At 37.9% G+C, this 24605-nt stretch overlaps 1 long non-coding RNA gene across 2 annotated transcripts in view; it reads right to left on the bottom strand.

Annotated features, from left to right (window-relative positions):
- Positions 1-793: 793 nt before the first annotated feature.
- The window catches only part of LOC134761315 (uncharacterized), a 43143-nt gene continuing 19331 nt past the window's right edge, over positions 794-24605 (bottom strand). Inside the window, exons 4-8 of one of the 2 annotated variants that reach the window (XR_010139816.1) lie at positions 19685-19749; positions 17163-17239; positions 9582-9738; positions 8505-8725; positions 794-933 (exon numbers count right to left, since the gene is read on the bottom strand). This is a non-coding gene — a long non-coding RNA (uncharacterized LOC134761315). The remainder of the gene's footprint in view (positions 934-8504; positions 8726-9581; positions 9739-17162; positions 17240-19684; positions 19750-24605) is intronic. The other variant, XR_010139817.1, reaches the window with a different exon arrangement.

The raw sequence follows: 24605 nt of genomic DNA, 5'->3' as shown, positions 1-24605 counted from the left end.
CTTGGCCTCCCAAACTGCTGGGATTACAGGTGTAAGCCACCACACCCGGCCGACCTGAATACCTTTCAAGGGTCAGATGGCATCACTGATGACTTTAGATAAAGTTGGACACATATTTTTTACTACGCTTTCTAACTGGATGATTCCCATTTTAGGGAAACTGCCCACAGTTGTGACAATGTAATGAGTCAGTTACATTCCCAGGAAGTTCCCATGAGTAAACAAAGGTAGACACATTTGGGAGAGATCTCTACAGTTGTGTTTTGGATACATGATCTCTGGTAATGTGACCCAAATCACTCTGAACTTCCCTAATAATCACAATTAAAGTTTTTAAGCAAACATGTTTGAGTGGGAGGCAAATTAATAGCTAGCTTCTCTACAAGAAGTATAGTCTTAGGGCACAAATAGTGGCCGTAAAATGAAAGAGCTGTTTAAAATTCTTCGATCCCCTCCTCCAGGTGGGGACTATATCTTTTAGGAACCTAACTTGATAGGACCTCCAACACGACTTTCCAATTTGCTGATAAGCCTTAGGATTTCCTATTCATTTTGAACAACCGAGTCTAGCCATTGATTTGGAGGGACTACCTGAGAGCAGGTAGTCTAACCTGTCCTGTTGACCAGGTACATCTTTGGCCACACGCAATTATCTGTCTTGCGAAGTGATTGAGTTACAACTGTGCCATTGGGGATTGGAAAATCTTTGGAGGTGATGACGGGTGCTTCGAGTGGCAGGTTTAGGAGCTAGAGCCATCTCCTGCTGTTCCAATAGAATTATCAGTAGCATCAATGAGATTGATGATCAAACTGTGTTCAAAGCCATCTGGTGAGGAATTGTAGACCCAGCAGGCAATAAAATTTGAGATGCTTGCAACAGTTTGTGAGAGCCTATGAGGGCATTTTTCTACATGAGAAGGCTCCTTGGGTAATCTGAAAGACAAAAAAATAAAAAAAAATCACTATCCTTCCTTCTCCCTACATCCTGGGTTTTGAGGTAGTCCTTTCTCAGGTGATGAGGCTGTTCTCCCTTCATCATTCCTGCATTAGGTTTCTATGTTGTGTAACAAATTATTAAAAACTTAGCATCCTAAAACAACTATCATTTATTATTTCATTGTTACTATAGGTCAGGAATCTGTGCATGGTTTAACTGGGTCCTCTGCTAAGGGTTTCACCAGGCTACAATCCAGGTGTTGCCAGGGTTGTGGTCTCATCAGAGGTTTGACTGGGGGAAAACATGCTCCCAAGGGTCCCTCAAGTTATTGGCAGAATTTACTTCTTTATGGCTGAAAGACTGAGGCTTCAGTTTCTTATGAGAGACTATGTCAGGAATTAGACGCTCGATCCATAGTTATTGCAACTACTGTATCTCACCACATAGCATCTTGCTTTAAGGCCAGCAACACAGAGAAGTTCCCTAACTAAGTTTGCTGGAATGTTACACACCATAATGTAATCTCGGGAGTCACATCCCATCACCTTCACTGAATTATATTGGTTATAAGTCAAATGTCCAGCCTGTGATCAATGGAAAGAGATTATATGAGGGAGTATACACCAGGAGAGAGGAATCAGGGAGAGCCATCCCATGATCTACCTACCACAGTCCATAGTCTGCCCTCTGGCCCCCAGTGACTCCTGTCCCTTTTACCTGCAACACACATTCACTACCTTCCAAAGTTCTCAAGAGTGTCATTCATTATAGCATCAAGCTCAAAGTCAAAATTTCATCATCTAAACCAGGTCCAGGTGCAGATGAGGCTTCTGGCTGTAATCTTTTAAGTACAGTTCCCAGGGGACAATTCCTCTCTAACTGTGGATCTGAAAAACTAAACAGACAAGTTGTCAACCCCTAGAACACTAATATAAAGTGGTAAGACTAAAATAGAATAACAGCTGTAGACAGTCCCAGTCAAAAAGAAGGTAAAATGGAAGGCAGAAATAGTGGTTCAGTAGAACTTAAATACAAATAGGTAAATGTTTGTCATTTCTTAATTGCTTTTTAAGACCTGGAATTGCCTTCCATGGCATTAAGATCCACCCTATGGATTCTTCCTTTTTCATGGAAAGTAGAGCTTTTGCTGCTAAATGGTTTTATCAGCCCGCTTCCTGTAAGTACAATTTTAGAGATCTAACAACTTTCTTTCATTTTACACTCTCTCTGTCCCTTTCAGTCTATGGAGCAGTGTTTTTAATGAAATAAATTTTGCAAAAACTTTGTAGGTCTCCCATGGATTTTAAGTAGACTTTACTCGATTTGACAAAATCTACCTCCACAGATCTTTTCAAGTTAATCCATTCTCTCTTTTAACCTCCTGCTGAGATGGGTAAGGGTCAGCGCCCTTAAGCCTCCTGTGGGCCTTATGGTTTGATTAAGAGGAGCTACGATACACACCTTTAAACTCTTCAAAGGATCTTTGTGTAACTGAAAACTTTAACTTTTTGTTTTTTTCTTAAGTTTTAGCAAGAATTAACACAGCCACATCTTTGGCTTTTTCTCTATATCAAGATTCCAGAAGTGATGTCTGAATTTTAGCATCTTTTGCCATTTTTTTTTCTTTTTATTATTATTATTATTATTATTATTATTATTATACTTTAGGCTCTATGGTACATGTGTGCAACGTGCAGGTAAGTTACATATGTATACATGTGCCATGCTGGTGCGCTGCACCCACCAACTCGTCATCTAGCACTAGGTATATCTCCCAATGCTATCCCTCCCCCCTCCCCCCACCCCACAACAGTCCCCGAAGTGTGATATTCCCCTTCCCGTGTCCATGTGTTCTCATTGTTCAATTCCCACCTATGAGTGAGAATATGCGGTGTTTGGTTTTTTGTTCTTGCGATAGTTTACTGAGAATGATGATTTCCAATTTCATCCATGTCCCTACAAAGGACATGAACTCATCATTTTTTATGGCTGCATAGTATTCCATGGTGTATATGTGCCACATTTTCTTAATCCAGTCTATCATTGTTGGACATTTGGGTTGGTTCCAAGTCTTTGCTATTGTGAATAATGCTGCAATAAACATACGTGTGCATGTGTCTTTATAGCAGCATGATTTATAGTCCTTTGGGTATATACCCAGTAATGGGACGGCTGGGTCAAATGGAATTTCTAGTTCTAGATCCCTGAGGAATCGCCACACTGACTTCCACAAGGGTTAAACTAGTTTACAGTCCCACCAACAGTGTAAAAGTGTTCCTATTTCTCCACATCCTCTCCAGCACCTGTTGTTTCCTGACTTTTTAATGATTGCCATTCTAACTGGTGTGAGATGGTATCTCACTGTGGTTTTGATTTGCATTTCTCTGATGGCCAGTGATGGTGAGCATTTTTTCATGTGTTTTTTGGCTGCATAAATGTCTTCTTTTGAGAAGTGTCTGTTCATGTCCTTCGTCCACTTTTTGATGGGGTTGTTTGTTTTTTTCTTGTAAATTTGTTGGAGTTCATTGTAGATTCTGGATATTAGCCCTTTGTCAGATGAGTAGGTTGCGAAAATTTTCTCCCATTTTGTAGGTTGCCTGTTCACTCTGATGGTAGTTTCCTTTGCTGTGCAGAAGCTCTTGAGTTTAATTAGATCCCATTTGTCAATTTTGGCTTTTGTTGCCATTGCTTTTGGTGTTTTAGACATGAAGTCCTTGCCCATGCCTATGTCCTGAATGGTAATGCCTAGGTTTTCTTCTAGGGTTTTTATGGTTTTAGGTCTAACATTTAAGTCTTTAATCCATCTTGAATTGATTTTTGTATAAGGTGTAAGGAAGGGATCCAGTTTCAGCTTTCTACATATGGCTAGCCAGTTTTCCCAGCACCATTTATTAAATAGGGAATCCTTTCCCCATTTCTTGTTTTTCTCAGGTTTGTCAAAGATCAGATAGTTGTAGATATGTGGCATTATTTCTGAGGGCTCTGTTCTGTTCCATTGATCTATATCTCTGTTTTGGTACCAGTACCATGCTGTTTTGGTTACTGTAGCCTTGTAGTATAGTTTGAAGTCAGGTAGTGTGATGCCTCCAGCTTTGTTCTTTTGGCTTAGGATTGACTTGGCGATGCGGGCTCTTTTTTGGTTCCATATGAACTTTAAAGTAGTTTTTTCCAATTCTGTGAAGAAAGTCATTGGTAACTTGATGGGGATGGCATTGAATCTGTAAATTACCTTGGGAAGGATGGCCATTTTCATGATATTGATTCTTCCTACCCATGAGCATGGAATGTTCTTCCATTCGTTTGTATCCTCTTTTATTTCCTTGAGCAGTGGTTTGTAGTTCTCCTTGAAGAGGTCCTTCACATCCCTTGTAAGTTGGATTCCTAGGTATTTTATTCTCTTTGAAGCAATTGTGAATGGGAGTTCACTCATGATTTGGCTCTCTGTCTGTCTGTTATTGATGTATAACAATGCTTGTGATTTTTGTACATTGATTTTGTATCCTGAGACTTTGCTGAAGTTGCTTATCAGCTTAAGGAGATTTTGGGCTGAGACACTGGGGTTTTCTAGATATACTATCATGTCATCTGCAAACAGGGACAATTTGACTTCCTCTTTTCCTAATTGAATACCCTTGATTTCCTTCTCTTGCCTAATTGCCCTGGCCAGAACTTCCAACACTATGTTGAATAGAAGTGGTGAGAGAGGGCATCCCTGTCTTGTGCCAGTTTTCAAAGGGAATGCTTCCAGTTTTTGCCCATTCAGTATGATACTGGCTGTGGGTTTGTCATAGATAGCTCTTATTATTTTGAGATACGTCCCATCAGTACCTAATTTATTGAGAGTTTTTAGCATGAAGAGTTGTTGAATTTTGTCAAAGGCCTTTTCTGCATCTATTGAGATAATCATGTGGTTTTTGTCTTTGGTTCTGTTTATATGCTGGATTACATTTATTGATTTACGTATATTGAACCAGCCTTGCATCCCAGGGATGAAGCCCACTTGATCATGGTGGATAAGCTTTTTGATGTGCTGCTGGATTCTGTTTGCCAGTATTTTATTGAGGATTTTTGCATCAATGTTCATCAAGGATATTGGTCTAAAATTCTCTTTTTTTGTTGTGTCTCTGCCAGGCTTTGGTATCAGGATGATGCTGGCCTCATAAAATGAGTTAGGGAGGATTCCCTCTTTTTCTATTGATTGGAATAGTTTCAGAAGGAATGGTACCAGCTCCTCCTTGTACCTCTGGTAGAATTCGGCTGTGAACCCATCTGGTCCTGGACTTTTCTTGGTTGGTAAGCTATTGATTATTGCCACAATTTCAGCTCCTGTTATTGGTCTATTCAGAGATTCAACTTCTTCCTGGTTTAGTCTTGGGAGGGTGTATGTGTTGAGGAATTTATCCATTTCTTCTAGATTTTCTAGTTTATTTGCGTAGAGGTGTTTGTAATATTCTCTGATGGTCGTTTGTATTTCTGTGGGATCGGTGGTGATATCCCCTTTATCATTTTTTATTGCATCTATTTGATTCTTCTCTCTTTTTTTCTTTATTAATCTTGCTAGCGGTCTATCAATTTTGTTGATCCTTTCAAAAAACCAGCTCCTGGATTCATTTATTTTTTGAAGGGTTTTTTGTGTCTCTATTTCCTTCAGTTCTGCTCTGATTTTAGTTATTTCTTGCCTTCTGCTAGTTTTGAATGTGTTTGCTCTTGCTTTTCTAGTTCTTTTAATTGTGATGTTAGGGTGTCAATTTTGGATCTTTCCTGCTTTCTCTTGTGGGCATTTAGTGCTATAAATTTCCCTCTACACACTGCTTTGAATGCATCCCAGAGATTCTGGTATGTTGTGTCTTAGTTCTCGTTGGTTTCAAAGAACATCTTTATTTCTGCCTTCATTTCATTATGTACCCAGTAGTCATTCAGGAGCAGGTTGTTCAGTTTCCACGTAGTTGAGCGGTTTTGAGTGAGATTCTTAATCCTGAGTTCTAGCTTGATTGCACTATGATCTGAGAGATAGTTTGTTATAATTTCTGTTCTTTTACATTTATTGAGGAGAGCTTTACTTCCAAGTATATGGTCAATTTTGGAATAGGTGTGGTGTGGTGCTGAAAAAAATGTATATTCTGTTGATTTGGGGTGAAGAGTTCTGTAGATGTCTATTAGGTCCGCTTGGTGCAGAGCTGAGTTCAATTCCTGGGTATCCTTGTTGACTTTCTGTCTCGTTGATCTGTCTAATGTTGACAGTGGGGTGTTAAAGTCTCCCATTATTAATGTGTGGGAGTCTAAGTCTCTTTGTAGGTCACTCAGGACTTGCTTTATGAATCTGGGTGCTCCTGTATTTGGTGCATATATATTTAGGATAGTTAGCTCTTCTTGTTGAATTAATCCCTTTACCATTATGTAATGGCCTTCTTTGTCTCTTTTGATCTTTGTTGGTTTAAAGTCTGTTTTATCAGAGACTAGGATTGCAACCCCTGCCTTTTTTTGTTTTCCATTTGCCTGGTAGATCTTCCTCCATCCTTTTATTCTGAGCCTATGTGTGTCTCTGCACGTGAGATGGGTTTCCTGAATACAGCACACTGATGGGTCTTGAGTCTTTATCCAATTTGCCAGTCTGTGTCTTTTAATTGGAGCATTTAGTCCATTTACATTTAAATTTAATATTGTTATGTGTGAATCTGATCCTGCCATTATGATGTTAGCTGGTTATTTTGCTCATTAGTTGATGCAGTCTCTTCCTAGTCTCGATGGTCTTTACATTTCGGTATGATTTTGCAGTGGCTGGTACCGGTTGTGTCTTTCCATGTTTAGCGCTTCCTTCAGGAGCTCTTTTAGGGCAGGCCTGGTGGTGACAAAATCTCTCAGCATTTGCTTGTCTGTAAAGTATTTTATTTCTCCTTCACTTATGAAGCTTAGTTTGGCAGGATATGAAATTCTGGGTTGAAAATTCTTTTCTTTAAGAATGTTGAATATTGGCACCCACTCTCTTCTGGCTTGTAGGGTTTCTGCCGAGAGATCCGCTGTTAGTCTGATGGGCTTCCCTTTGATGGTAACCCGACCTTTCTCTCTGGCTGCCCTTAACATTTTTTCCTTCATTTCAACTTTGGTGAATCTGACAATTATGTGTCTTGGAGTTGCTCTTCTCGAGGAGTATCTTTGTGGCGTTCTCTGTATTTCCTGAATCTGAATGTTGGCCTGCCTTGCTAGATTGGGGAAGTTCTCCTGGATAATATCCTGCAGAGTGTTTTCCAACTTGTTTCCATTCTCCCCGTCACTTTCAGGTACACCAATCAGACGTAGATTTGGTCTTTTCACATAGTCCCACATTTCTTGAAGGCTTTGCTCGTTTCTTTTTATTCTTTTTTCTCTAAACTTCCCTTCTCGCTTCATTTCATTCATTTCATCTTCCAGGGCTGATACCCTTTCTTCCATTTGATCGCATCGGCTCCTGAGGCTTCTGCATTCTTCACATAGTTCTCGAGCCTTGGTTTTCAGCTCCATCAGCTCCTTTAAGCACTTCTCTGTGTTGGTTATTCTAGTTATACATTCTTCTAAATTTTTTTCAAAGTTTTCAACTTCTTTGCCTTTGATTTGAATATCCTCCCGTAGCTCGGAGTAATTTGATCGTCTGAAGCCTTCTTCTCTCAGCTCGTCAAAGTCATTCTCCGTCCAGCTTTGTTCCGTTGCTAGTGAGGAACTGCGTTCCTTTGGAGGAGGAGAGGTACTCTGCTTTTTAGAGTTTCCAGTTTTTCTGCTCTGTTTTTTCCCCATCTTTGTGGTTTTATCTACTTTTGGTCTTTGATGATGGTGATGTACAGATGGGTTTTTGGTGTGGATGTCCTTTCTGTTAGTTTTCCTTCTAACAGACAGGACCCTCAGCTGCAGGTCTGTTGGAGTACCTGGCCGGCCGTGTGAGGTGTCAGTCTGCCCCTGCTTGGGGGTGCCTCCCAGTTAGGCTGCTCGGGGGTCAGGGGTCAGGGACCCACTTGAGGAGGCAGTCAGCCCGTTCTCAGATCTCCAGCTGCGTGCTGGGAGAACCACTGCTCTCCTCAAAGCTGTCACACAGGGACATTTAAGTCTGCAGAGGTTACTGCTGTCTTTTTGTTTGTCTGTGCCCTGCCCCCAGAGGTGGAGCCTACAGAGGCAGGGAGGCCTCCTTGAGCTGTGGTGGGCTCCACCCAGTTCAAGCTTCCAGGCTGCTTTGTTTACCTAAGCGAGCCTGGGCAATGGCGGGCACCCCTCCCCCAGCCTCGCTGCCGACTTGCTGTTTGATCTCAGACTGCTGTGCTAGCAATCAGCGAGACTCCGTGGGCATAGGACCCTCTGAGCCAGGTGCAGGCTATACTCTCCTGGGGCACCGTTTCCTAAGCCCGTCGGAAAAGCACAGTATTCGTGGGGGAGTGACCCGATTTTCCAGGTGCTGTCTGTCACCCCTGGAAAGGGAACTCCCTGACCCCTTGCGCTTCCCGAGTGAGGCAATGCCTCGCCCCTGCTTCGGCTGGCACACGGTGAACTCACCCACTGACCTGCGCCCACTGTCTGGCACTCCCTAGTGAGATGAACACGGTACCTCAGATGGAAATGCAGAAATCACCCGTCTTCTGCGTCGCTCGCGCTGGGAGCTGTAGACCGGAGCTGTTCCTATTCGGCCATCTTGGCTCCTCCCCCATCTTTTGCCATTTTAATATGATAAGAATTTTCAAATTCATCAAGTCCTGGTTCCTCGTTCCTTTTTGCTTCATAGTTTTCTCCTCAAGTGTCTCTCTCTCTCTCACACACACACACATTTTACTATAAGCAGGAGGAAGAAACCAGATGGTACCTTCAACACTTTGTTTGGAAATCTCTTTAGCCAAATAAATAAGTCTATCATTAGAAGTTCTGCTTCCCACAAACATTAGGAGACAATTTCTCCAGGCTTTCTAGCATTATATAATAAACAAGTGGGGGTCCCCAGGGACCACTCTATGGTCTGTCTGCTACAACCTTAAAGTCTCTTCCAGTAGCTATCACTGCATTTGTTTTTTTCAAATCATTCCCTACTTACATTCAGATCTTTGATCTGGAAAGCTCAAGTCTAAGAGAGACAAAGGAATTTTTATAAAACTTACAATAAACCTTCTACAGGACCCAATTTGGCTCACGTGGGCCACTACCGTGGGACTTAACAAGCAGTGAACTCAACCAAGTGGTCATTTCAATATATGACCATGCATATCTAATAAGAGAATTCAAGTGTCTAAATCAGAATTAATTTTGAATCAGCTAGGTCCTGCTTTCAGTGGACTGCCACTAATAGGGTATACCATCAAGAACAGACTGGAGTTGTTGCTAGAGGAAAGAAAGAAACATCATACTTGGGAATGATTACAACAGTATCCCAAATTTTCAAAATCTGTCTACATAGCTCCCATCGCTTTTCTCCCAATAACTACCCAGGAAGCACATGAAAGGAAACCCCTTTCTGGAGATAGATAGCCACATTAATTGACTAGAATGCCTTTCTTTCTAAGGTACATTGATCAGGGTGACACAAAGGATGTAGGGTTAGAAATATTTTTAAGTCAATTTTTGAAGAGGTCATTCCAATGTCGAGCAATGTTAGATGGTTGTGAATAGCAGGGAGTGTGAAAAGTCTATCAAATACCTTTGTCTATGATTGAAGTGTCGATTCCAGTTGGTATCATCAGAAAACAGGCCCTTACCATGAATATCTACATGAATGAACCAGGCAGTTTGAACAGCAGCTGCAATTTGTTTCCATAGGCCACAGTTCCAAAGAAGGACGTCTTTAATCTGACAGTCTGTAATGTTTAAAATGGCATTCCAAATAGCTATGTTATTTGCAACTTTCATGAGTCCATAAAATAAAATGTTCTACTAAGTGAGGGTATTGACCAGAAAGAGAGATGAGAAGAGGCTTTAGTTCTGCCTACTGGGCGGCATGACCACCTGTGCTTTTGGTTCTGTATAGTTAGTGCAGAGCTTGAACAGCCACAGAATCCCAGTGAATACCCTTAGTGATCCAGGACCAGGCATTGAAAAAACCCTCTGTGCATTGTAGGCCCCATTGAGCCAGCAGTTTTGCTTTAAGCAGCGGAATGCTTCCCCCAAAAGAACAGCTGCCATTTTTTCATCTAAACAAAGATTCCAATGGGACAAGGCTGGCTGCATTCTTGAATATACCATTTATATTTAACAAGTGAGACTTGTTAGGTCCTTCTCACACTGTTAGTCATTGAGTCCGAGTTGAACTACCCTAAAATGGAAATATCAGGTTGTAGTCACAATGACTCCATAAATGAGGTGTCTGGTTTCGACAAGAGCCCAGTTGCAAGCTAATAGCTGCTTTTCCTGAGAGTCATGTCGGAGAAGTCATGAATACAAAACTCCAAGTGGCAACTCTATGTGAAAATCAGAGGCTCTGTCCCAATTTAATAGCCAAAACCACCAAGAATTCTGTATTAGTTCTCTAGGATTTCCATAACAAAGTACCAGAAACTGAGAGGCTTGCAACAACAGCAATTTGTGTCCTCACAGCTCTGGATAGTCAAAGTCTGAAATCAAAGTGTTATCAGGGCCATGTTCCCTCTGAAGACTTAGGGAAGGATTCTTCCTTGCCTCTTCCTACCTTCTAGTAATTGCCAAAAAATACTTGGCTTTCCTTTGCTTGCAACTATATTACTCCAATCTCAGCCTCAATTATTACAAGTCCTTTCTCCTTGTGTGTCTCTGTGTCTTCACATGGGGATCTCCCTATGTGTGTCCAAATTTCTTTCTTCCTATAAGGACACCAGATATCGGATTAAGGTCCACTCTAATTCTATGATTTCATCTTAACTTGAACACACCTGCAAAGATCCTATTTCCAAATAATGTCACATTTAGAAGTGGGGTGGCAGTCAGGCTTCAACATACGTTTTTTTGGGGGGAAACATTTCAACTCATGAGAGGTCTCCAATCAGCAAAATTATCAGTCACTGAGATTTAACAATGCCATTAGGGTTTCAGTACCCCCAACGGTAGAAGGACTTCTCTACACCAACTCCTGAAAGCATGCATTCTGACATTATTGGGATGGGAATTGCAAGTATATAACACATTAATTTTTATGCTACATTTAATTGTAAAAGCAACCAAAAAAGTACATTGAGTTGGTCTAACAGGATCACATACAAGGTTACTTTAGCCTTGTTCTCCTACTGTGAACCTTATAAACCCTAGCCAAACTACATTAACTGTTTATAAGCATCTGCTCTCCTCATGGGAGTGGTTACATTGGTGACTTGTGTGCCTGATCCAACAGTCAAAAAGTTAGAATACCTCTTTATTCCAAAGTTCAGTATGTATATGACCTTTGGTCCTCCTTGGAACTAAAGAAATCTGGGCTTTACTATTAATCTTGTTTATCCTTAAAGCATATCAAATTAGAATAGAGGATAAATAAGGGAACTGTAGGTAAAGAGGAAGAGAGTGGTTCCATGTTCATAAGCAAGGCACATTCAGTTTCAGTTGTCAGTCACTCACGGCACAACCAAATGAACTTCTAATGCTTTCAGCACCACCAAGCTTTATACTGATAGCAAGGTCTTCATTGCCAACACTGCTTCATCTTCAGAACTCTGACTCAGTAGCCACAACTACATGGCCTTTCAGATTGGACCTTGAAGTTTGCTGCCCCCTCTTTCTGATACTGCTGCTTCCTTTGCTTGCCCTAACAAGAGTGAGAATGACCAAGACACCATTTGTGTAGTTTATTTCAATCTTACTTCTCACCACTCACCCTCCAGACTTTCATTTACAGGCAGGATTGTGCTGTTCCTTACTTCCTCCCCGCTATCTAACACTTAGGTGACAGAATTCACCGTCAGATTCCAGGAAGTCTTCTCATATCACTGATCCAAGAACACTAGGCCTTTGTCTTTCTTTCCAAAATGTTGTGTCTCTTTCAGCATCCCAATTTCAGAGCCCAAACCACCAAGAATTCTGAAGGATTAAAGATTCATACCACTTACCAACTAACATACCAGAACCTCATGAGTGCTTGCAGAAGGCACCAGACTCCCAGGTCAAAGACAAAAAAATAATGAATTACTACAGCAATTCGAATAGCTGGAGTATCAGCTTTTTTGTTTGTGCCAGTTTTCCAAGTCACATTTCTTACAGTGCAATGTGAAGGAGGCCAGATGATACCTGAACACACAGTGAACTGCATTACATTAGAGGATCTTTGAGCTTACAGAACAAGAGTCTTTGGTATAAGGCAATAATCATCCATGCCTTCTGCTTCAGAGACAGCACTGGGAGTCAAGATCAAGAGGTTCAGGAAGGGAGTCTATTAAGTAGGAAGGGCACCTATTATGTAGTTTAGGTACAACAACTAAAGCCCATTGCTTATATGAAAATATTTTGGTACTAAATTTATCTCCAACACAGATCATAGCAGTGGTAGACTTTTATTACCAAGGGCTCATTAAAGGGAAGGAGACTCTGGTTGCCGCCATGCAGTGTTCTAATTGGTTTGAGGGTTTGGTATGTTAAAAACTCCACTTCATCTAGGTACTCTCAAGCAGACAGTACTCTTATTATGGAAATATAATCTGTCCAAACTTCTAACGCCAGGGGCAGGCAATACAGATCACGTTTGCCAGTTTGTTTCCTTTATCTGTTCAGACTCATCACTCAGTTAATTGAGGGGGAAACATATAGCAGTCTTTCAGTTTGTTAAAGAAGTAGCTGTTACTGTAGATGGCAATATATGGCAGTCCTCAAGCTAAAACAACCTATGACTTAAACAGCATATGATCATTTATTTATACTTCAATTGTGACTATGTGTATTATACTAAAAAAATTGCTATGCATATAAATACTAATTCACTTATTTCTGCGACTTTTATGTGATGTCCTCATATTGTAATATTATGCTACTATATTTGATCTAAAATCTGAAAACATTTATATAGGAAAATTTTATACCAAATAGTATGAGAAAAAGTTAAAGCAACTTAAAGATTCCATAATATGAGTATAGCTGAAAGGAAAGATAATAAGTGCTTAAATATCTGCTATTTGTATAATCTATGAGATATTTTTGAATAAGAAATATTAGTTCATGTATCATTCTTTCTAAGTTTAAAAAAGTCATTCTTATTTCTTAGATATAGTAGAACCTATTCCTGTAGGCAGTTTTACAAGAATATAAAATATATCATAAATTGGAGAGAATCTAAATAACAACTCAAATATGCTCACACACATACACACACACACACACACATGCCTAGAGCAACACCGAGGCAAAGAAAATGGCTAAAAAGTAAAGCAACATCTTTTTATTGACCTTCAAACTTGATATCTAATTTCAGAAATGCCCTTGAGCTATTTCTAAAGTGAATGTCCTCTTGAATAAATGTCAAGATTCAACAATGAATCTGATTTTTAATGTACATCTATAAACATAAATATAATTTTACTTGAAATTATTTCAAGGTTTTGTCAGTCTCTGAATGCTCTAAGGAAAAAATCCCACTTTAATACAACTTAGGTACAAGTAAAAGACTTGGATGAAAAATTTATGCTGTGTGTCATGGGACCCTAAGCATTAAAGGTAGTACATAAATTTCTAGTACTGTTGAAGTAGTTATCTGTAGAAAAAAGTAGTAGAGCATACTACCATTGAAGTCATTGTGAGGTGGAATATCTTCTATATGCTACAAGTTAGAGAAAGACATAGGAAAATTCCTCATATTATTAGTCACCTGATATGGTTTGGCTGTATCCCCACCCAAAATCTCATCTTGAATTGTAATCCCCATAATTCCCTTAATCCCCACCTTTCAAAGGACACACCAGGTGGAGATAATTGAATCATGGGGATGGTTTCCGCTGTGCTATTCTTGTGATCATGAGTTCTCACGAGATCTGATGTTTCTGTAAGTGCCTGGCATTTCGTCTGCTGGCTCCATTCTCTTCTGCCACCCTGTGAAGAAGGTCCTTGCTTCCCCTTTGCCTTCTGCCATGATTGTAAGTTTCCTGAGGCCTCCCCAGTGATGCTGAACTGTGAGTCAATTAAACCTCTTTCCTTTATAAATTACCCAGTCTTGGGCAGTTCTTTATAGCGGTGTGAAAATGGACTAATACATCATCACAGGGGTTTACAAAAGTATGGAACAGCAAACAGATCAATGGCCAAGACAGACATTCTCAGCACTTATTTTTGTAAGACTTTGACCAGGCTGGGACCTTTCTCTCACAAGTATGGGAAAGTGGTGTAGAGAACATAAGTGACCACCACCAGTCCTTTGTCTAAAAGAAGAGACTGCAAGGACACTACCAACATTCATTCAGCCAAGAGTGAGTCTGAATTGTCATAAATTTCCCTTTATTCAGCAAAAAATAATTAAAACACTCAAGTCAAGTGTGGTTTATATTGGTAAAAAACTCATATATCATAATTAAGATATGAGAATATATGGAAGTGTGTGGGAATAATAATTTTCATGATTTTTTGCTACCTTAAAACCCAGAGAACTTTGCTTTGAACACAAGGAACTTGGGAAAAGAATTTAATTATCCTTAATGTCTATATTCTTCTTCTTAATTATACGGCTAGAAGAAAGAAACATTTACTTGTTTTAGATGTTTGTAACATTTTGAGTACAGAAAATGTTTGGATGTACTTGGGGGATTTTTGGCTTGTTTTTTTTGTTTGTTTGTTTGTTTGTTTTGTCTTGTGATTTCTCTATCAAAGGGGTGAATAAAGAAGATAATTATTTTTAGAAGCAAACCTTTGCTTCCTAGTCCTCAGCAATCTGGCAATAAGAAAATATTAAAAACAAGTTCACAATGTAAAAATTCTCTGGCACTGCATGTTCCTATTAATTTTTCAACAAAGCCAACCTCCCTTCATCTCTTCCTAGATAATCTTGAGAGGTTCCTAGAAGTGTCATGCCCGGTGCTCCATGAAGCTGCTGGTCTCCATGGCTACTGCATTATGTTTTAGCACTTTCTCTTTCTTCTTTTTCTTAGTAAATATCCTTCCTCCAAATGTCAACCATGCTACTAACACTCACTAGAGACACAACTGCATCTGCAGCTGCCACAGATTCAAATGTCTGCCCCTGAGGCTGACCTTGGTGCTAAGTCTACACCAATTATTGTTGACTGTCAATGTTAAGGACCCCACAGACTAAGCCAGGAATGGTGCCAAATTTTCCAGCCTGACTCCATCAATCAGTGCAAAGGTTCTTCCTGGTCTGTGTTCTCAAATTTTCAATATTCCACATTGTATAAAAAACATGTTTTCTCTCTCCCCACCACCTTGTATTTTTCACTCTCACATTTTTTCTTTTATCCTAAGATAAAAGAATGAAAGCGGGTAAGAGGAAGAGAAGACTGATCTCAATTATAAATGCCATTTTGCGTCCTGAAACTTCTCCTCTCTGAAGCTCATTTGTAGTCCTTTCATTATTTGAATTCAAATATTATTTAAGGATCTATCTTGTGCCAGTGATCATTCTAAGTAATGAAAATATAAAGAAAAAAAGGCAAAGGGGGTACTTACCTCATGAAGCATACCTTACAAGACAAGAGTCAAAATAAATAAGTAAATCCATAAAATAGATTATCATGACCTGGTAATTAAACGAAGTAGATGATGTGACAGAGTAACAGGTATGGTGCTGCTTTACACAAGATGGGAGAAGCTTTCTCTGGGAAGTATTCAAGCTGAGACATGGAGGACTAGAGAAGTTAACCATGCAGAGAGTTGAACATCCCAGTTAGAGGCAAGAGTAAATATAAATGCTTTAGAGAAGAGAGAGAGAAGTATTTTGAGGAACTGAAATAAAGCTTATTTATCATTTAACCTGTGTGACTTGACTCTATTTTAGAATAAGATTTTTTCCCTAGTATTCATTTGTACATCATCTACATCTACCACATTGTCTTCTAGGAATGCTTTAAACATGCCTAATTTTTAAAATGAATGTGTTTCACGCTCTAGCAAAGTTCCCTTTACAAGACAAAATATGCAGAAATTTAAAAGGCCAAATATTCACCAAAGCTACAAAACAAATAAACAAACAATGACAAAAAACCCCCAAAATCTAATATCAGTTAAAGTTTTTAAAATAGTTTAAAAGAGAACCATAAGAAACTCCCAGTTTCTGGTCCAGCATGTAACAAGCTTATAAATCATGACTTCAGCCTAACAATAAGAAAAATCCTGAACAAACTGAAAATTCTTCTTAGTACCATAACAGACAAACCAATGCCCCCCAAATTGGAGAGACAAACAGATGAATACAGGCAGTCAGGGCATATTGGAACAGAGAGTTGTGAGTTTAAACCACCACTGGAACGAGTGCGAGGATAGGAAAACCAAAAGTGCAACCGTGAGTCAGTGGAAGCTCAGTGAGGACAATTCTTGAGAGTTAAAAACAGGGGAACCCAGTTATGGTGCAACCCCCACCCCCCCCAACACACTTGCATGCATGTTACCTCTCCAGCCCCTCACAATAAATAACAGATAAAAAATCCCATCATGTTTTGTCAGGGTCAGAGGAAAATAACACATTTGAATGTGCCAGAGAGTTCATTTATTCTTAACAAGGTCTGCCCTCAGGGGAGATTATTTAACCAAAGCCTAACCTGTTGGTTTTATCAGAGCCTAACAGACCGGGGGGAAGTGAAATATCCAACCACAGCTGGCTCTAGCATCCCCTATGGAGGAAAAGAAATACCCAATTTCAGATCCCTCTAGTCATCCTGTCACATCTAAGTGGAGAAAACTGAGAAGCACTTGAGAAGTTCACAGTCCAGAACACAAGCTCACTAAAAGACTGAGACCTAATCATAGGACTATAGAACATTTCCCCTTCCCCAACACTGTACCAGCTCATTACTAAAAGCCTATTTACATTAGTTCATTTTATCCAGTACATAATGTCCACCTGTCAAGAAGAAAATGACAAGACACACAAATAGGTAAAACACAGTGTGAAGAGACAGAAAATGCATTAAAATCAGACTCAGTGATGGCAGGGTGTTGGAAGTAACAGATGGGGAATTTAAAATAACTGTGATTAATATACTAAGGGCTCTAGTGCATAAAGTAGACAACATGTAAGAACAGGTTGTCAATGTGAACAAAGAGGTGGAAATTATAAGAAAGACTTCCCTCCAAATGCTAGAGATCAAAAAACTATAAAAAAAATGAAGAGTACCTTTGATGGGCCTCTTGGTAGACTTGACACAGCTGAGAAAAGAATCTCTGAGATTGAGTCCATCCCAATAGAAATCACTGAAATTTAAAAGCAAAGAGAAAAGACAATGAAAACTAAAAAGTCAAAACACAATATTTAAGAACTGTGAGAAACTACAAAAGCTGTAATGTATGTGTAAGGGCACTATCAGAAGGAGAAGAGATAAAGGAACAGAAGAACACTTGAAATAATAATAACCAAGATTTTCCCCAAATCAAGTCAGACACCAAACCACATGATGATGGAGAAAAAAAAAATCTGCCAAAATATATGAATAGATGTTAATCTGAGCTAATATGAGTAACGGTAGCCCAGGTTACACAATCTCAACAAGTCCTGAGAGAATGTGTACCCAAGGTGATTGGGTTACACATTGGTTTTATACATTTCAGGGAGACAGACATTGCAGGTAAAATCATAAATCGATATGCAGAAGGTATACCTGGGTTTGTCCTGAAAATGTGGGACATCCCAAAATGAGGGCTTACAAGTCATAGGTGAGTTTTAGGGATTCTTTAGTTGACAATTGGTTGAGAGAATTAAGAAACTATCTAAAGACTTAAAGCCAGTACAAAAGAATAACTGAGTTAAGATTAATGGGATTGTGGAGACCAGGCTTCTTATTGTGTAGATAGACCCTCAAAGGTGGAAACTGTCAGAGGGAATAGATGGTAAATGTGTGTCTTCTCACTTTCAAAGGTGTCAGACTCTCAATTTCTCCTAGATCCAGGACAGGGATAGAAAGGGGAGATGTGGCTGCATTAATCTCCATTCTCTACAGATACAAATTTCTCCTACTTCAGTCTGCTGGCTTGTGACAGCCATTTCAAAATATGTCAAAGAAGTATATTTAGGGGTAAAATATTTTTATTTCCTTCAGTCTGCTATATGTCATGTGGTGCTATACCATAGTCAGGTTGGAAAGTAAGCAACTCATATAGGGTTAATAAAAACCCATCTAAAGAGATTTTATGGTGTATAAGGCATGACTTGCCAGGCCCCTTAGATAAGAATGTGGGCAGGAAGCAGGAAAAAGGTCAGAGTTTAGTTCTTACACAGTCCTTACACAGAGTTTAGTCCTTACACGTACAGAGACAGAGGGAGGGGGGCTCCAAAGCTGAAAGAGGAGACCCCACATTTGGAGGATACCAGCCAGTTTTATGCTATGGCTGGAGGAGGCGGTGTTTGATTTGCACACGGCTCAGGGAATTGGTTTGACCAGGCATGTTATTCACTTAGCCGGCGAGAAAACTGGCCCTCCCACCCCAGCTCTTTAATATGCAAATGCAGGGTGCCATGATGTTCTACACACATGGGGACATATGGGGGTGGCCATGCTGTCAGGCACCTGTCGGGGCAAGGGCAAGAGGACAACAGTGGGAATTGCCATGTTGGGTGGAACCAGTTTCTAAAGGCTGGCACTTGCATATTAAAGGTTGCCAGCCCAGGTTTAAGAGCCAGGGCTTTCATGCTATACAAGAAACGTTTTTTTGGAGCTGCAAAAAACCTTCCAAGGACCTCTTTTCCTCCCTATCTGCCTAAAATAATTTCTTAATAACTCCTACCACACTTGTAGAGGAACAGAGATAAGAGTTACATCTGACTTCCCTTCAGAAACCATGCAAGCAAGAAGAGAGTGGAGTGAAATATTTAAAGTGTTGAGAGAGAAAAAAAACAAAAACAAAAAAACCTAGAGTTCTGTACCCTGAGAAATTACTCTTCAAATGTAAAGGAAAATATTTTTTTAGGTAAATAAAAATTTAATAAATTTGTTGCCAGTAGACCTGACTTGCAAGAAATTTTAAAAGAAGTTCTTTAAAGAAAAACAAAATGATATAGTGCAGAAACTCACATCTACATAAAGAAAGGAAAGGATTACTTAAGAAATAAGTGAAAGTAAAATAAAAACTTGTATTTTCCTTATTCTTAATTGATCTGATAGATGTTTGTTAACAATAGCAATAATATATTCAATTATGTATGCTTACGTACATACATAGACTTATCTATGCTTATGCATGAATGAAATGAATGACAATAAGGATGGGAGAGACAAATATGAATTATTTTGTTATTATAAGATACTCACACATGAAGTGGCATAGTGTTTTTGAAAGTGGACTTGGATTCGTTGTAAATTTATATTGTAAACTCTGTGCAAACATTAAAAAGTCTCTAAGAGTGGAGAGCAAATGAAATCATATAAAATGCTCAATTAAAACCGCAAAAGACAGAAAAATAGTGTAAGACAAAAATAGGAATAAAGAACAAGGTGAACAAACAGAAACTAACAAATACGTTAGGTATTAACCCAACTATATCACTAATCACTTTGAATCAATGATTTAAATGCACCAATTAAGCAACAGATTTTTTAAAATACCCCATTATATGTTGTCTACAAAAATCCCAAGTTAAATATAAGGACACATATAGATTACAAGTAAATGGATGAGGAAAGATATACAGTAGGCCCCCCTTACCTTTGTGTTTGCTTTTGTTTTTGTTTTTAGTTCTGTGGTTTTCATTAACAGCAGCCACAAACAGTCTGAAAATATTAAATAGAAAGTTCCAGAAGTAAACAATTCATAAATTTTAAATTGTGCATCATTCTTGGTAGCATGATAAACTCTCACACCATCAATCCTGCATTATCTTGTGTGGGATGTGAAATAATCCTTTTGTCCAGCATACCCACACTGTATATGCTATTTGCCCATTAGTTGCTTAGTAACCGTCTCAGTTATCAGATTGACTGTCATGATATCTCAGTGCTTGTGTTCAGGTTAATTTGTATTTTACATAATAATGGTTCCAAAATGCAATAATAGTGATGCTGAAAATTCAAACATGCCAAAGAAAGGACATAAAGTGATTCTTTTAGGTGAAGAGGTAAAAGTCCTCAACTTAATAAAGAAGGGGAAAAAAAGCATATATTGATGTTGTTAAGATCTACAGTAAGAATGAATATTCTATCCATAAACTTATGAAGAAGCAAAATAAATTTATGGTAGTTTTCTGTCACACCTTAAACTGCAAAAGCTCTAGCCACATTGTATGATAAGTACTTAGTTAAGTAGAAAAAGCACATAATTCATGGATGGAAGACATGAACTGAAAACATGTTCAATTATAGCAATGTGTTGTGCCAAAAAGTGTTGAACCTATGCAAAGACTCTATCAAGAAATCTCCTGATATGAGTGACACCAAGTCATTAATGGAAAGTTAAAAGATGGTTACACAGATTTAAGAATACAAAAGGTCATCATTAGCCTACTGCTACATCACAAGGCTTATGTGATTCATGTCACTTTGTCTTATCACGTAGGCATTGTATCATTTCACATCATCACAAGAAGGGTGAATACTGTACAATAAAATATTTTTAGAGAGGCAGAGAAATCACATTCATATAACTTTTATTACAGTATATTGTCATAATTGTTATATTTTATTATTAGGTATTGTTGGTAATCTCTTACTGTGTCCAATTTATAAACTAAACTTTATCATAGATATGTATGCATAGGAAGAAACATAACATATGTAAGGTTTGATGCTATCCACTGTTTCAGGTGTCCACTGGGAGTCTTGGAACATATCCCTTGTGGATAAGGGGGGATTACTGTACCATGCTAACACTAATCAAAAGAAAGTGGGAGTAGTGAGATTAATTTCAGACAGAGCAGATTTCAGAGCAAGGAAATTATCAAGGATAACAAGGGGCACTGCACAATGATAATGAGGTCAATTCTCCAAGAAGACATAACAATCATTAATATATATGAGCCTAACAATAGGGCATGAAAATATATGAGGCTAAAACTGGTATAACTGCAAGAAAAAATAGATGAATCCACTATTACAGTTAAAGACTTCAGCTCCCCTCTCTCACAAATGGAAAGTTCCAGCAGCTAGAATTCATTAAGGCATAACTGAACACACCCGTGGTATCATCAACTGGATATAACGAACATCTATAGACTAATTCTTTCAACAATAGCATTCTTCTCAAGATTGTGTGGAAGCTTCACAAAGATAGACCACATTCTGAGCCATAAAACACACTTATCAAATTTAAAAGAATAGAAATTATACAGTGGCTGCTATTAGACCAGAATGGAGTTTAACTAGAAATCAATTTTAAAAAGGTAGTTTTAAAACCCCAAATTACTTGGAGATTAAAAAACACACTTGTAAATAACACATGGGCCAAAAAAAGAAATCTTAGGAGAAATTTAAAAGTATTTCAAAGTAAATAAAAATGAAAAAACAACTTATCAAAATTCGTGGATGCAGAAAAAGCAGTTCTCAAAGGGAAATTTATGGCATTGAATGCTTATATTAGAACAGAAGGAACATCTAAAATCAACAATCTAAAATTTTACCTCCTGAAACTAGGAAAAGAAAAGCAAATAAATCCAAAGTAAGCAGGAGAAAAGAAATAAAAATTAGAGCAGAAATCAATGAAATTGAACATAGAAACTCACTAAAGAAAATCAATGAAACCAAAGGCTGGTTCTTTAAAAAGATCAATAAAATCTATAATTTTCTAGATCAGCTAAGAAAAAAAGAGAGAGAACACAAAATATTAATATCAAAAATGAAAGAAGAGGTATTACTACAGATCCATAGTCACTAAAAGGATAAAATAAAACATTATAAACAACTCTATGCACACATATTTGATGACCTAGATGAGATATATCAATTATTTAAAGACACATCTTCCAAAACTCATACAAGAAGAAATAGACAATCTGAATAGGCCCATAACTATTAAAAACTGAATCAATATTGATAACTGGATAACTGAAAGTATCAGGCCCAGATGGGTTCACTGGTATATTCTACCAAACGTTTAAGGAAGAAATAATATCAATTATCTAGAAACTCTGTCAGAAGATATAATCAAATAGAATACTTCCTCACTCATAAGAGGCCAGCATTATACTGATATCAAGCCCCAGGCATTATAAGAAAACTACTGACCAATATCACTCATGAACATAGATTATAAAATCTTTAAAAATATTAGCAAATCAAATCAAACAATATATAAAAGAATTGTATACAATGACCCAAATGGATTCATCCCAGTTATGTAAGGGTGGTTCAACATTTAAAAATCAATTAATATAAATCCTTCACGTCAACAGACTAAAAAAGAAATTTTCCAAGATCATATTAATCATTGCAGAAAAAGCATTTGATGAAATCTAATCCCCACTTATTATACAAACTGTCAGTAAACTAGAACTAGAGGAAAACTTCCTCAACTTAATAAGGAATATCTATAAATAGCCTACAGCTAACATGATACTCAACAATGGGAAACTTTAAGCTTTCCCATTAAAACACAAGTCAAAGACATTCTCTTAACCACTGTTTTTCAACATCATACTGGATGTCATAGCTAATTGAATAAGACAGAAAAAGGAAATAATAGGTATATAGATTAGGAAGATAAAAAATAAAAAAACTATCTTTGTTTGTAGATGACATGATTGTCCATGTAGAAAATCCAAAATAATCAATGAAGAAGGTCCTGGAGCTAGTAGGGTTATAGCAAGATTGTAGTACGCAAGGTTGATATACAAAAATTCATCACTTTCCTATGTACCAATAATGAACAATTGGAGTTTGAAATTAAAAACACAATACAATTTATATTAGCATCACCCAAAAATGAAATACTTAGGTAGAAATCTAAAATACTTATATAAGATTTATATGAAGGAAATCACAAAATGCTGATGAAAGAAAGAACTAAATAAATGGAGAGCTATTCCATGTTCATGAATAGGAAGATCAATATTGTCAAGATGTCAGCTGTATAGATTCAACATAATCTCAATGAAAATCCTGGTAAGTTATTTTGTGTATATTGATAAAATGATTCTAAAGTTTATATGTAGTATCAAAAGACCCAGAATAGCCAATACAATACTGAAGAAATAAAAGTCAAATGTCTAATACTACCCAAATTCAAAACTACCGTAAAACTACAGTAATCAAGAGAGAGGTATTAAAAAAACAGATAAATAGATCAATGGAACAGCATTCAGAGCCCACAACCCACAAATATGGTAAACTTAAGACAACGGAGCAAAAGCAATAAAAATGTAGAAAATACAGTCCTATCAACAAATGTTGCTGGAACAATTGGATATCCATATACAAAAAAAAAGTTGAAACTAGACACAGACCTTACATCCTTCACAAAAGTTGACTCAAAATAAATCACAGACCTAAATGTAAAATATAAAACTATAAAACTCCTACAGGATAGCCTAGAAGAAAATATAAATGATCTCAGGTTTGGTGGTAACTTTTTAGTTACAACACCAAAGGAACAATATATGAAAGAAAGAATTAATAAGCTGGACTTTATTAAAACCTTTAGAAGCCTGCTATGCAAAAGACATTGTAAAGAGAATAAAAAGACAAGCCAGAAACTGGGAGAAATTATTTGCAAAACACCTATCTGATAAAGTACTGGTATCCAAAATATACAAAGAACTCTTAAAACTCAACAGTAAGAAAACAACTTAATTTTAAAATGAGCCAAAGGTCTTCATGGACACCTCACCAAAGATATACAGATAGCAAGTGAACATATGAAAAGATGCTCCACATCACATGTCTTAAGGGAAATGGGAATTAAAATGACAGTGGGGTAACACTACACACCCATGAGAAAAGCCAAAATCCAGAACACTGACAACACCAAAGTTGGGAGGATGTAGAGCAACAGAAACTCTCATTCATTGCTGGTGGGAATGTGAAATGGGAAAGACACTTTAGAAGGCAGTTTCTTTAAAAACAAAATATATTCTTACCATATGATTTAGCAACCATGCTCATTCATATTTACTTAAAGGAAAATGTATGTCCACAAAATGACCTACACAAATACGTTTATGGAAGCATTATTCATAATTTCCAATATTTGGAAATAAGATTTGCAAAAGTAGGCAAATGGATAGAGTGTGCTCTACGCAGAACAGTGGAACATTGCTCAGCACTAATAAGAAATGAACTATGAAATTATAAAAAGAATGGAGGAAACTTAAATGCTTATTACTAAGTAAAAGAAGCCTATTTGAAAAGGCTACATGCTTTACGGTTCCAACTATATGACATCTGGAAAAGGCAAACCTGTGGAGAATATAACAAGATCAGTGGATAACAGGGGTGGAGGGAGGGAAGGCTGAATAGGCAGAACACAAGGGATTTTTAGGGCAGTGAAACTACTCTGTATGGTACTACAATGGTTGATAAATTCCACTGTACATTTGTCTAAACCTATAGGATGTACAACCCTAAGAATGAACCTTAATGTAAACTATAGACTTTGGGTGACAGTGATCTATCAATGTAGGTTCATCATTTGTAAAAAT

The sequence above is a fragment of the Pongo abelii genome, chromosome 3, assembly GCF_028885655.2.
Source record: "Pongo abelii isolate AG06213 chromosome 3, NHGRI_mPonAbe1-v2.0_pri, whole genome shotgun sequence".
In the NCBI taxonomy this organism is placed as follows: Eukaryota; Metazoa; Chordata; class Mammalia; order Primates; family Hominidae; genus Pongo; species Pongo abelii.
The sequence above is the reverse complement of the archived record's forward strand: the minus strand, read 5'-3'. Positions and strand labels throughout refer to the sequence as shown.